General features: G+C 48.7%; 1 protein-coding gene across 1 annotated transcript in view; it reads left to right on the top strand.

Annotated features, from left to right (window-relative positions):
* ALK (ALK receptor tyrosine kinase) overlaps positions 1–13,226 on the top strand; it is a 680,782-nt gene that overhangs the window by 605,294 nt on the left and 62,262 nt on the right. The window lies entirely within an intron of this gene.

The following is a 13,226-nucleotide window of genomic DNA, read 5'->3' as shown; positions in this document are numbered from 1 at the left end:
GCATGTCACAGCACTGTCCACCCTAAAGATCACTTTATTAAAATCACAATAGATAAATGATAAATTTCTGCTTATAATGTGAAATCCTAGTTTAGTGCAAAGTACAAAGAAAAAAAACAAGTGGAGAATTACAGCATCACACTAAACTCATTGACTCTCAACTTATTTCATAAATATCAGCTTTGGTTTGTCTTCAAAGAAAGAAACCCCTTCCTTTCTCTGGTTGAAAAGCCACCCCAGGTGTAGCTCTCTCTGTCCCCGATTCATGCCTGATCTAGCGGCCGGACCAGGGGGAAAGAGTTCATTGCTTTTCCCCTCATCTCTCCCCCTCTCCTCCCTTCATCTTTAACTAAAACCTCAGAACACCTTTTCATTTGTCCACATGAAAGGGAACCTGCTGCCTCTGTCTGTTTCCCTACTCTGCCCCGTTGTTCATGAAAACGGCTAAGGTGAGGCAAGCGGCCTTCTGTCCATCGTCTGCCACCCTGCCACCCCACCCCAGGGACAGACCTCCAGGACTCCCTGGGTCCTGGTCAGTGACTGCCTCCCTGCAGTGCATTCAGGACAGGTTCAGCAAACTTCATGGCAGACCCTGGCCCTGCCTCGCCACCAACACTGATTACATAGCAGGAGCTCTGGGAAAACCTATGGATTAACGGGGTGGGGGGGGGGGTGGCTGAGGCTTGAGCTCAGTTCTCGGATTTTAGCAGTCAGCACTAAGCAGCCTGACTCCCGGTTTATTGCCATATGACTCCCACTGTCCCTAAAAGGCTCATCGATGAGGGTCTGCCCAGTGGCCAATCAGACTAACAAAATCATGAGGCAACTGGAAAGCAGCCATGCTCCCCACCACTTCCAAATAAAAGGAGCAGCGAGTGGCTGCCCGAGAGCCCGGAGCTTCCTCTGCTGCCTAACCCAGCCTCAGAGCAGGGGGCAGGGGGTGGGGGGGGGACAGCATTCCATCTCCAGGTTCCCTTCTGCAATGACCCCACCTCCAAGGGAAGAGGATGCTGAGGCACATTCATCCCCCAGCAGCCTCAGTGGGTTCCTTGGAAAGGCTTTAGAAAACCGTGTTTTCCCAGGAACCCGCTCTCGTGCTGGGGGGCTCAAGGGGAGGGAGAAACTGAGGCAGGCTCCCAGCTGACGGATGTCCCAGTCCCAGAACCCTCTGATTCATCAGGAAAAGCAGGAGCAGGGTCACCCTTTCCCACCCCCACAGGACAAAGCCCATCACGCCCCCTGGGTGCCACTCATGGTCAGGGAGATCAGGCCACCCAGGGGCCATACCATGGCCCTCCCTCACGTAGCTTTCATCTAGAATGACACACAGTCCCTGTACGCTTCCTCTGAGCCAGTTAAGTGCTCAGAGATGCTGAGCGGACCAAGACCCAGGTCAGGTGGTCAAAGAACTCCAGTCTACAAGGGAGCATGGACAGACGGGGAGGGGTGGCCTGTGAGCCAGCAGGTGACGGCCTGCAAGGTGAAGCTAGGCCCAGCTCTGAGCTTCTGCCTGTGAGGGCCTCTAGAGAAGAAGGAGCGGGGGTTGTGGGGTGGGCACTGCAGTGGGAGGGGAGGGAAAGGGCAGGAGTGATCAGGAGACCGACTGCCTGCTTGACCTTGGGCTGGGGTGTTTCATACACCAACCCCTCCAGACCTCACTCTGGCCAGGAAAAGATGTTGTCATTATCACTGTGGGATGAGAAGATGGTCAAGAAGAGGGATGAGTCCCCCAGCGGGTAGGGAATGGAGCCAGGATGTGACCCTGAAGTCTACATTCTTTCAGCCAACTAAGCCACTCCAGGTAGCCAAGTCCAGAGAGTAACACTGAACATGGGGAAGAGCAGAGGGCTTCCCAGACAAAAGACCGAGCCTGTCCAAGAAATACATCAGTTCCCAGCCTTCCAGCCAAGGATGGGGGAGATCAGATAACAAGATGTCCTTGCCAACATTCAGCGCGGGAGGCGGCCTGGGAGGCGGGCAGGCAGCAGGGACTGGTCCAGGCCTCGGGGCTCTGTGCGGCTCGGCCGAGCCCCAACCCCTCCACGTTATTTTCAATGACTGTAAATAATTTTAAATAATCTCTGCTCCTTGGAATAAAGTTTCTACGGGGCTGGGCCAAGGGCAGCTGGTGGCATTTCCACTCTCCTCCTGGCAAGTGTTAGAGCACCTCCTAGAAACAAAAAGGTTACACGGGGGCTTTTAAAAACAGTCACTCACAACACAACCAGGTCTCCCTAAACACTCTGCACGTCCCCTGAGTCAGCCCCACAACTAGGCCCTGACCTCCAGCTCTAGGGGTTCCTTCACCCCAAAGCCCACGGGGCAGAGCTGAGCGCCTGGAGCTTCTAGGCAGGGGAAAGCCTGTCCAGGTGCTTCACGAAGCTTTCTCGGAAGCCTGAGTCACTTTAGCTAATCAGATGAAGAAACTGAGAGAGAAAACGGGGCAAGTATTAAGTCTGGGAAAATTACATTTGTCAGCTTTGCACATACAATTACGTTAACCAAATGCTTGGGATAATGCAATCACGGGGCTGCAGAGCTCTCTCTCTCTTTCTCTCTCTCTCTCTCAGAAGTAATGAATGTACAGTCAGGCTCTATCACCCCCCACCAAAGCCCAGAAAAGGACAGGCAAGACCCGCAAGGCCCATGACCCTGCCTCAGCTTCCTTACCCCTCTCTCTTTCTCCTGTGAGCTCATGTGTTATATAGGGAGAGCAGAAAACTTACATGAGAACCAGCCCAAACCTTGGGCCCAACCCACAAATGTTAGTAGCTCATGGAGCCCTGGCATCAAACTACACTCTCGCCTCTGAATTGGTTAGTGATGGTTGGTTTACTGCTTTCTGAGTACACATTTCTTGCCAAAGGGCAGGGACACAGGACCACAGAAAGAGCACTGGACCAGGAGTCAGCAGGTCTGTGCATAGCCTTGGCAGGCTGTGGTCCTGGGGAGGGTCCTGCCCCCACATGACCTTCTCTCTCCTCATCTAACAGCTGGGGCGTGTCAGTAAGGCCCCCAAGTAGCAGAGCTCAGAGGAGAGCCGCTAACGTCAACACAGGCAAAGGCAAGAAAACTGCTTCTTTTAATAGTCCAGGTTTAAAGTAGACAGTCTCCAGGTCCCTCCCCATCACCAGCCCCGTGGTTTTGAGGGCTGAAGGGAGCAAGTGTAAGGGAGCCAGAGAGAGCTTCCTTGGCCCATCTCTCTAATTAACCCATGGCACTGTTAATGTGCCCAGAAGAAAGGGTGGCAGACTGTCCATTTCCACACACGCTCCTACGGTTCAAGAACAGATGCCAATTTCAATGAGAAAGTTTTATGTGTTTCATATAAATTGATTGACTCTATTTCTGCTAAATGCATTATCCATTCACCACAGAACAACTATTAGAGTTAATAGAATTTGTAGTGAGAGCCATTATGGTCCATGCGTGCCCTTCTGGGGATGACGGCATTGTGGCAAGGCGGGCTTGCCAGGGCCCGGGCCCCTCGCTCGGAACCTGTCTTCTCATTTCCACCAGAACCTTCTGCGTTCACACGCTGCAGGCCGGGTCTAGCTCACTGCGGTGGCACGCCCACATAGTGGGGAGTCTTGGAGTTCCTGACCAAATAAATGTACTCTAATCCAGCCCCAAACAAATCATAGCATCCTGTCGGCACCGCACGTAGCTCCCTACAAGCGGCAGGGAGCTGGGGTCACTGTTTTTGCCTTAGCTCCTTACTGTGGGCCAGTTTGGGAGGCAGGAGGGGAGGATAGGAAACAAGTAAGAACAGAAGCCCCAGGGAGACCCACTCACCCCCGCAGTGGGGAGGAGGGGGTTGAGGTGAACAACTTTTGGATGCTCTTCTCCATTGCATCACTAACAACCTTCCCCAGAGATGCCCAGTGACAGAATCTGGGACTTCCTGAGAGCAGCAGGGACCCAGAGCCACCCCAGGCTTTCTCCCAGTGCAGCCTCATGCCATCTGCTTCTGGTCACCTTGCAAGGGGAGGGAGGACCCAGAGGGCTGCTCCTTCAAAATCAAGCTTCCTGGTCCCCAAGGACCTGTGGAATCTGAATGTCTAGGAAGAGGAGGTCACACTCTTCATTTTTAACGAACTCTCAAGAAAAGCCTGATTTGAAGTAAAGTGTTGCACCCCAAAGGGCAGCCTGACCTCTTGAACACAGATAAGGAGAAACCTAGGCCTGGGGAAGGGGAGGGGCTTCCTTGGAGTCACATGGCAGACTTTTAAGTCTTTCTCTCTCAGACAGCAAAGCATTTTGTCGTGTCCTCTTTTCACACCCGAAAACCACCAGTCACTGGGCGGTGCTGGGTGTCAGCAACCTTCCTGGGCTCTTCATATGTGTTATCTCATTAGCTGGGACTCTAATGTAATCCTCCTTGGACAGATGAGGAAAGAGGCCCACAGGGGGTGAGTAAACCTGCCTTAAGTTATACAACTTGTGTAAAAGGCTAAAAAAACATGGAGTGTTTTTAAATCGTGTAGAGAAATTAAGTTTTCTAAGCCAGGTAACATTTGGAACGCCAATTTTTTTTTATTTTTTATTTTTTAAGGTTTTATTTATTTGAGAGAGAGAGAGAGCGCGAGCAGAGGGAGCGGCAGGCAGAGGGAGAGGAAGGGCAGGCTCCCCACTGAGCAAGGAGCCCAATGTGGGCCTCGATCCCAGGACCCTGAGATCATGACCTGAGCCGAAGGCAGAATCTCAACTGACTGAACCACGCAGGTGCCCCAAGCTGTGATTAATCTTAAAGGAATTCTACCATTGACTAGTCTTGTAGAGGAATGTCTTCTCTGAAAAAAAAAAAAAAAAAAAACCTCTGTGCCTAAAAATTTGCTTAGAGCACATCTGCCTCTTCACCCATCCTCCAAACGGCACCCAAGTCACACGATGTCCCCCCACGCACATAAGAAAGCTGATAATGGCAGCTAACTGGCACCCCTCTGTGCACCCCAGTCCTCACTGGTGCACACGGAACACACTTTTGTCAGCACGCATTCACCTGAGGGGAGCAGTTCCTTGGGACTTGGGCAGGCATGGGCCGTAGATGGAATCCTGGGGACGAGTTTGGGTGGCCGGCCATTTTCCCACTCAGCTGGCCTGCTTTTTAACCAAGTATCATGGATTATCACCTATTGATAGCAAGGGAGCTCGTGAGCACACATGAAGCACCAGCCTTAACAAGGCTCATGTCCCCCCCCCCACCCCCATCCCCGCGGCAGGTTCAGTGCCCGCCAATTACCATGTCACTCTTCATCTGAGAGCGGCTCCCTTCCCTGGGAGCTAACACGCCCGGGCTCCTGGAAAAGACGTGGCAGGGAACTAATTCCTGATGAATGAGCCTCATGACCGCCCTTCAAGAGTCTCTTCCAGTGCGAGAGGCTCTGTGTGTTGCAGACCCCGTCAGCACCCCCAAGACGTGGCCTGCGTGGTTGCCGAGGGGGAGAGAGCCCTTCCACAGGGATCTGGGGACAGCGCAGGGCGGAGGGGAGGGCTGAGCTGGAGGCTTGCTCGCTCCACTCCCCCGACCCGGAGGTCGCCCCCACCAGCAACAGCTTCCAGGCCAGTAGTCCACCACTGCAGGCTGCCCCCTTGGATCTAAGCACGTTCAGCTTCTTTCCTTTGGTCCTTACAGCGCCCCAGGCTCCCCGAGGATAGATGTCACTAACAGAAAGCCGGATGGCACGGCTGTTTGTTTGTTTGTTGAAATATAGCGGGCACACAACGTTACATTAGTTTCAGGCGTACAACACAGTGAGTCAGCAAATCTATCCCGTTATGCTATGCCCCACCCCCAATCCCCCAGTGTAGACCCCACCTGGCACCACACAACACTATTGCGATACCATTGACCAGACTCCCTGCGCTGTATCTCTCATCCCTGTGACTTGCTCATTCCCTGACCGGAAGCCCGAACCTCCCACGCCGCTTCACCCATTCTGTGTCTGGCACAGACTCCCTGGGTTCAAGTCCCAGCTATGCCACTTACTTTAAGCTACTTCCTTCTCCTTTTTGTGCCTTTGCTTCCCCACGTCAAAAATAAAATATAAAATAAATAAAATAAAATGGTGCTTTTCTCATTAGTGCTTCTATTTCATAGGCTCGATGACAGGATTAGGGGAGGGCATGTCTGTCCCAGGCTGAAAGAGCAGGACATGAAGTGAGCTCTCTGAGCCAGGGCTGTTTCCTCATTTCAGAAGTGAGGAGACAGAATCAGAAAGGTTCTGTGGCTTGTCCCCCGAGCCAAGTGCAGAGCCAGGCTCCAGACTCAAGCTGACAGCCTCGGTAGTCTTCCATCTCTAACCCCATGCCCGCTGGGAGGAATCCCAAATACCACCCAGCTGCTGAAAAGGGAAAAGCTCTTGCTGCATCCAGATCGACTGGCTTTCTTTCCAACTCAGGAAATTCAGCTCAGCATTCAACACAGAAAACATTGCTGCTTTCTAGTCAATGTGATCTTAGAATTCCCGGAATCCCAACACTTAAAAAAAAAAAAATCATGTAGGGCTGAGTTCAATTCACCAAGCTTAACAAGCATGTACAGTATGCGTGCTCTGTGCCAAGCCAGGTGCTGGGTGCCCCGGGGCCTGCTGCTGGGAGGGGACCAAAGCACCGCTCTTGAAAAATGCACTACCCAGAGCTGGGTCCTCAGAAGCCTGAGATGAAACCACTGCTCTCTCAGCACGAGGAAGATCCTGGCTCCCTTTCCAGTTTATAATTCAGATCACATCTGGAATTCAGACGGGTCTCCGCACTCTATGGCTTGGATTTTACCCTGTGCTGGATGGTGAGGAGGTCTTCATCCAAGATCAGCACATTACGAATTCTATTGAACTGAGCATCCTCTTTGAAAAGAATTCTAGGGTCCTTTAAGAAAGGAAGGAAACTATGCTGTTACTACAGAACTTCCCAACCCTGGGCCCCACTGGCCAAACAGCAGGGCATCATCTAGCTCTGATGGCCTCAAAAACACCTCATGAACTCCCAGTTTAATGCTGTGTGGTGGTTGGAATCACGGCCAAGCTGCAGATAAAATGGCTTAACACCAGGGCATGGCTCCTGTTAGCAGAAGACAGGTTCACTGCCTTTCTCTTCTCTGGATGGCCTAAAAAAACATGTTGCTTTTACCCATTTGTTTCAGTGAAAGGTTGTATAAGTGGGAGACAACAAATGATCCGGGAACTCTGGTCTCAGTATGGCTTGATTAAGATCATTTAGCTCCAAGACCAGCAGAATACAAAAGGCCCCTCCATCAGCGCAAATACATTAAGCACTTGTTTTGGGGAAAGATCATTTTTAATTATTGCCCTACTCCCAGACTTGCTGGTTCAGCCTGCAGAGCAAACCTGCATACCCTTGGAGCCTATTCAGTTTTCTGCTTGCTGCAGCAAAGCATCAGTGGTCCTGGACAGAGAGATGTTTTGTTTTGTTCTGTTCTGTCCTGTTCTGTTTTAATTCATCGGGGCCCAGAGTTGGACAGAGAAGCTAAGAGGAGAAAGGCTGAAATACTAACTCTAGATTACATAAAGCGATCCCCTCCCCCACTTGCTCCTCCACTGGCAATAGGAAAAGGAACAAGAGTTGGAATCACCTCAGCCATCACTGAATCGAGGAAGAGAGAGAAGATGCCCAGAAGAATGCAGCCTAGCCAGGATCCTCCACACTCGGTGCTTACACAGAAGATGGGGAGTTTTGGGGGTTGCTAGAGAGTGATCTAGAGCTTTATAACAAATTACTATAAATGCAATAGCTTAAAACACACACATCTGTTATATTCGTCTCTGCAGGTCAGGAAACTAAGCACACAGTTCAGCTGGGTTTTCTGCTTTATCGTTTCTCATACAGTTGCAATCAAGGTGTTAGTTAGGACAGGGTCTCATCTGAAAGCTCAACCAGGGACGATGTCCCTCCCAAGTTCACATGATTGTTGGCAGTCCTTGAGAAGCCTAGGAAGAGAGGAGGAGGAGGGAAAGGGAGAAAGACAAAGAGAGAGTCTGCAAGCAAGATGGAAGTTACAATCTTATGTAATGTAATCATGGAAATGACATACCATCCCCTTCACCATATTCTGTTGCTTAGAAGCAATGCACAGGTCTCACCCATACTCAAAGGAAGGAGACTAAGCAAGGTGTGACTACCAGGATGCAGAGATCACTGGGACCATCTTAGAACCTTCTGCAATGGGCTTTTGGGTGCCAGAGATCACCTGATTACCAGGAAGCTTTGAGAAATCGTGCAGATTCAAGCCTATCCAACACTTAAATATTCAGAAAACACCCCATGAGGGCCAGTCCATAGCAAGATGATAAATGGGTTGGTCAAGAATCCTGGAGACTACATTATATGTTAATAAAATGCTAGAGGCATGTTATTAAAAAAAAAACAAACAAAAAGAATCCTGGAGACTAAGGCTCTAGCTTTGTGATTTCAGTAGAATCAAACATTCTGGACCCCAGTTTTTTCCTTCGTGTGTAAAGCAGGGAGAACAGTTACCTGCCACACTTCTTTCTCAGAACTGGCTATTGTAGTGAGGAAATGAGCTCATCTCTAGCAGGCATGGAAGGGTACAAAAGAATATGCTAATATAAAATGTTCTTATGATATTGTTATTAACAGTATTATTAAAATATATCATGGAAAACATTGGGCCGGCTCACTCCTCCCTCCATATGTTGCCCTCTCTAAATTTTCAGTGTATTTATAATCTTCCTCCTCCCCAAACTATGAGCTGTGCACCTTTTTTTTTTTAATGCATAAGTGTGTGTTCTGACTTTATTTTTCCTGAATTTTTTTTGCAAAAGTTTCAAGCAAATCCCAGCTCTGCACTCTTAAAGCTAAAAAGGGCAGAGGGGTAGTATTTTGCATTTTGGGTGCTCTTCTACAATCAGTTCTCTCCCAACACAGTTCATCTTCAATTTGCAAATGAAGCCCTCGAACTGCATTTGGGGGAAATACATGACTTTTGTGGGGCTACAGAGGATTGCCCCAAAAAGACCCGCTCACTGATCTAAATAGAAAGAGGAATTTTAGTCTTTTAAGGCTCGTCAAAATCTCCGTCAGATGAGGACTCCAGGACTTCCTCCAGGAGCAGTTTTTTAATCAAATCCCAAGAGATTGGATCTGAGAGGCCTGATTTGGTTTTTATAGCGAATATTGACAGTATCTTCATAATAATGTGAGCACATTTTACCCATTTAATTATTATTTTTTTAAGTGACTGACAGATTGATCCCATTCCAAGATTAATGTTAACAAGTGAGGAAAATAAGGCATGGTTTGGGCTTGTCCAACAACCTGACAGAATCAGGAAAACTCGCTGGGGCTTCAGAATGACTCCCTGGAAGAGAGGGCTCTTTTTCTCTCAACTGGTTTATGACTTTGGTCCTACTAACTAGTCTATACAGTCTATCCGTTGACAGTTTCCATCAACAGGCAGGTCAGTGGAGGGTCCACACTACTAAGGAGTAGGACCCAAGCATTCTCTTCAAGACTGCGGGGCTCCCTTCATTTCAGTCCTGCAGGTGTGGTTGTATGCCTGTGAGTGTGTGCTGGTGTCCGAATGACAGCGTGGAGATGTGTGCTGTCTCCTCAGGAGCCTACCCCTTTCTGTTGTGCAGTCATGGCCCAGAGACAAAATCCCTTTCCACAAACACCCGTTTCTACCAGGACTACCTGAATCTTTCCACCCTCTCTTGCTCTAAGGCTAATTCAGGAACATGAAGGGCCAAAGGCGCTCCCACCAAACCATGCGTGGTACTTTCGGCTTGCACGAGCTCCTCCCCCCCCCCCCCCGACCCCTCGAGTGGCTTTGAGGGCTGGCATTTGGCCTACTCCCTTCTTTCTGTATTGTTTGGTTCTTCATGAAATGTATTAACTTCCTCTTATGTGACTGGCACTGTTTTGGGCCCTGGAGACAAAGCAGTGAATAGTATCGTCTAAGCCTCACATAGGCTTACGGAGCTTACACACCAGTGAGGGTGAGGGGCAATGAACAAGTGTACGGTGATATATTTCAGAGAGTGATGTTCCATGAAAAAAGTAAAGCAAGTTAAGGGGACAGAAATGACAGTGGCAAAGCAAATGTGGTGTGTGCATTTGTGCTATAATGATGGGAGTGTGAACAAAGAAAATTTCAGATTCCTTCAAGTGTGGATCAGAGCGGAAACAACGATGCTATTTGTTGCTAACACTGAAGTCCTACTTTTTACTCCCAAGCAGACATGGCCTGGAAAACCTCCAAGGCCCTCATGACATAGCTACAACTCTCATCAAGGTCAAGGTCTTGACTGTGACTTGACCTTGTGCAGAGACGCAGCCAAGGGTGGGTGAAGAAAGTGGGGTGGGGGCGTGCCTGGGCTGAGCAGGCCAGGTGGGGAGAATGACCCAAATGCCTGGCTCACCACCTGGGGAAAGGCAAGCTGAAGGCCATGGACAGTGTCTAAAGAAGTTTTGGAAACATACTCCCTCTCTAAGCCAGCATCACTGTTTGAGGGATAGCAGCAGGAGTCTCTGATCATTGTTGTTTTTACTCTAAGCAGGTGGGAGACGTTGATTCTAGAAGGGTCCATTCAGATTGAAGTAGGACCCAGACAACGGCTGGGAGCCCAAGGAAGGGCCCAGTGCCATAACAAAAAGTACTTTATAGATGATTGCTGACAATTAGTTCAGTGGCCTTATAGGTGACTCGTGTCATTAATTTAGGGCCTGATGATGGGGAGATGCACATCTCTGTGATCTTCTTGGCCTTTTCCCCATGTTTGTTTCTTATGATGCTGCATTTCCAGCCACCATGGTGGCATCAGAGGCAGGAATAAAAAAGAAGTGTCTCTTCTCCCCTTTTCTCCAGCCCTCTCAGAGACTTTGCCTTCTCTTTTCAGTCCACCATTTGGTCCTACCTCTTCCCCGACTACCCCACTACTTTCCCTTCTGCCCTTGACATTTGGATTTCCCACCCTCTCAGGTGTCCTTTTTCCTTAGTTAATCCTAGAATTGGTTTAGGATAGATCTAATTGATCTTGGATGGATCCAAACCCAGACCCCGAAGTCAGGACATTTGTTCTTTCTAGTTCCAAATCACTTGGCCAGTTGGCCAGTGGCCTTCATCTGTCCATCCGTCAGAAGTTTTCCCAGTCACAAAGGCCTTGTAAGGATTTAACCCTTCATGACTTAGAACCAGACAATAAGCAAGAACTACCAATAATAAAGCAATGAAGGGTTCTGGCCTCCTGTACTGTTGCCCCTCTCTCCCGAGGCAGTGAATCCTGTTAACATAACCCCCATGGTCAAGCACCAGACTAAGGTCTTCTCTCCCCTTGAATCCATGGAGAAGAGCAGATATGGTCAGAAATCAATGACTCTTCAGGCATGCTTGTGGCAAGGCTGGTGTTTGAACCACCCCCAATTCCCACTTGAAACTCAAAACCAAATCCATTATGTGTAACCCCCAGATGGGTGCGTCTACAACACCCCTCTCCCTATCAAATACTTTATTAACACAACTCTGGCCTGAAGCCAACTAGGGAATAACAAAATTAGCCCTGAGGACTCCCTTAACTTAATTTTTACAGCTACGCTTTCAGGAGAGTGTTTTTCCGTGACCTTTCCCTTCTCTCCTGTGTTACTGACTTTCCCTCAGGGAGCAGGGGGTGGCTGAGAACACAACAAGCAGCCATCACAGGAGCCATTAAAAACTCCCTCAGATTGCCGGGTGTCAGAACTGTTTAGGGTAATTCTGTCCTGAAAACAGCTTTTATCTCAACAGCCCTGCCTTGTTGCCCATTGATGGGGAGCTGGCTCAGAGGATCCCTTCCATGAAGGGATATCTTTCTCCCAGCAGAGAGGGACATGGGTCTCTGGTCTTTGTTCTCTGGGGAACCTCGGTATTTTACGTCCCCCAGGTTTTTTAGGTTTTGTGAGGGGCAAAGGAGATGATGATGTAACAGTAAAACACAGATCACGCGCAGGAGCATATCTAGCACAGAAGACAGGGCTGGTGTTTTAATTATTCTTACACCTCCTAATGTCTCATCAGCAAAAAAGAACAAAAGAGTAATGACCAGAAATCTTTGCCCAAATGAACATGGCTGTGTGTGTGTGTGCGTGTGGTGTGTGAGTGTGTGGAGTGTGCGAGTGGGTCGTAAGTGTGGTGTGAGAGTTTGTGTGATGTGTGTGAGAGTGAATGTGAGCATGTGAGTTTTGTGGTGGGTGTGTGAGTGTGTGGAGGGTATGTATGGTGTGTGAGTGTGTGTGAGTGTTTGAGAGTATGTGTGTGAGAGTTTGCATGGTGGGTGTGAGAGTATGTGTGAGAGTGTGCGTGTGTGTGCATAGGTCATGCAAAGAAACTCAGTCTAAGAAGCAAGCCAGAACATGGAAAATTCACCAACTGAGAACTGTGTTGTAGGAAGAGTAAACGTGACCAGCCTCTCCTCATTTAGCCCCAGATTTAACTTTTCTACATAGTCGCCTATCTGGTAAGATAAAATGATTCTTCCCTCTTCCCTATCTGCTGACCTAACATGGTTTTCAGGAGCTAAACTTGCTGGAGGAGGGACATGCTACATAAATGGGCTGTAACTAATGCATGGAAATTGGAGGCCTTAAGAGTCCTGGCTCTGTTGACTCAAAATCATATAATGTCTTTCTACCTAAAGTTAGACTTCCAGAAACTTCCACCATCTACTAAATAGAAGTACCAAAATATCAATATATCCCAAAACTGTGAGATAAAGGCTTCCGGCAGCTAGTTGGTCCTCACCTTGATGCAGAGATAGGGGGCCACTCTCACACGCTTACCCAACACTGAGTATAAAATTATACGTAGTAGAACATGCTGAAGCACTAAGAAAACATACGTGACAGTGAGAGAGAAGAAAGTGAATTAGTATAAAGTGTTTATATCTGAGGCCATTTCATGCAGGGACAAATAGCCCTAAACAACTGGTTAAGTCTTGTGTGGCACTATCAAGAAAAAGTTAAATTATACTTAGTGGCCTCTATGCCAAAAAAGGCAGACATGATATAACAGCGAGTTCTAGGCCATGGTCATTGGAGATGTCCCTGATATGTAGTCTGAAAAACCCTGCAGCCCCAGAAGTAGAAATGAGGGCGACAGACCTGACCAGAGACATGATATAAAAGGGCTAATCATAGCAAGTGACCTCAAGTGATTCTTACATTACAATTTTTCTCGAGGATTCTGTGAAGATGGCAGTCATAGTGTGGTACCA

Source organism: Meles meles, chromosome 15 (genome assembly GCF_922984935.1).
Source record: "Meles meles chromosome 15, mMelMel3.1 paternal haplotype, whole genome shotgun sequence".
In the NCBI taxonomy this organism is placed as follows: Eukaryota; Metazoa; Chordata; class Mammalia; order Carnivora; family Mustelidae; genus Meles; species Meles meles.
Note: the sequence above shows the minus strand (reverse complement) of the source record. Positions and strands in the feature narration are given on the sequence as shown.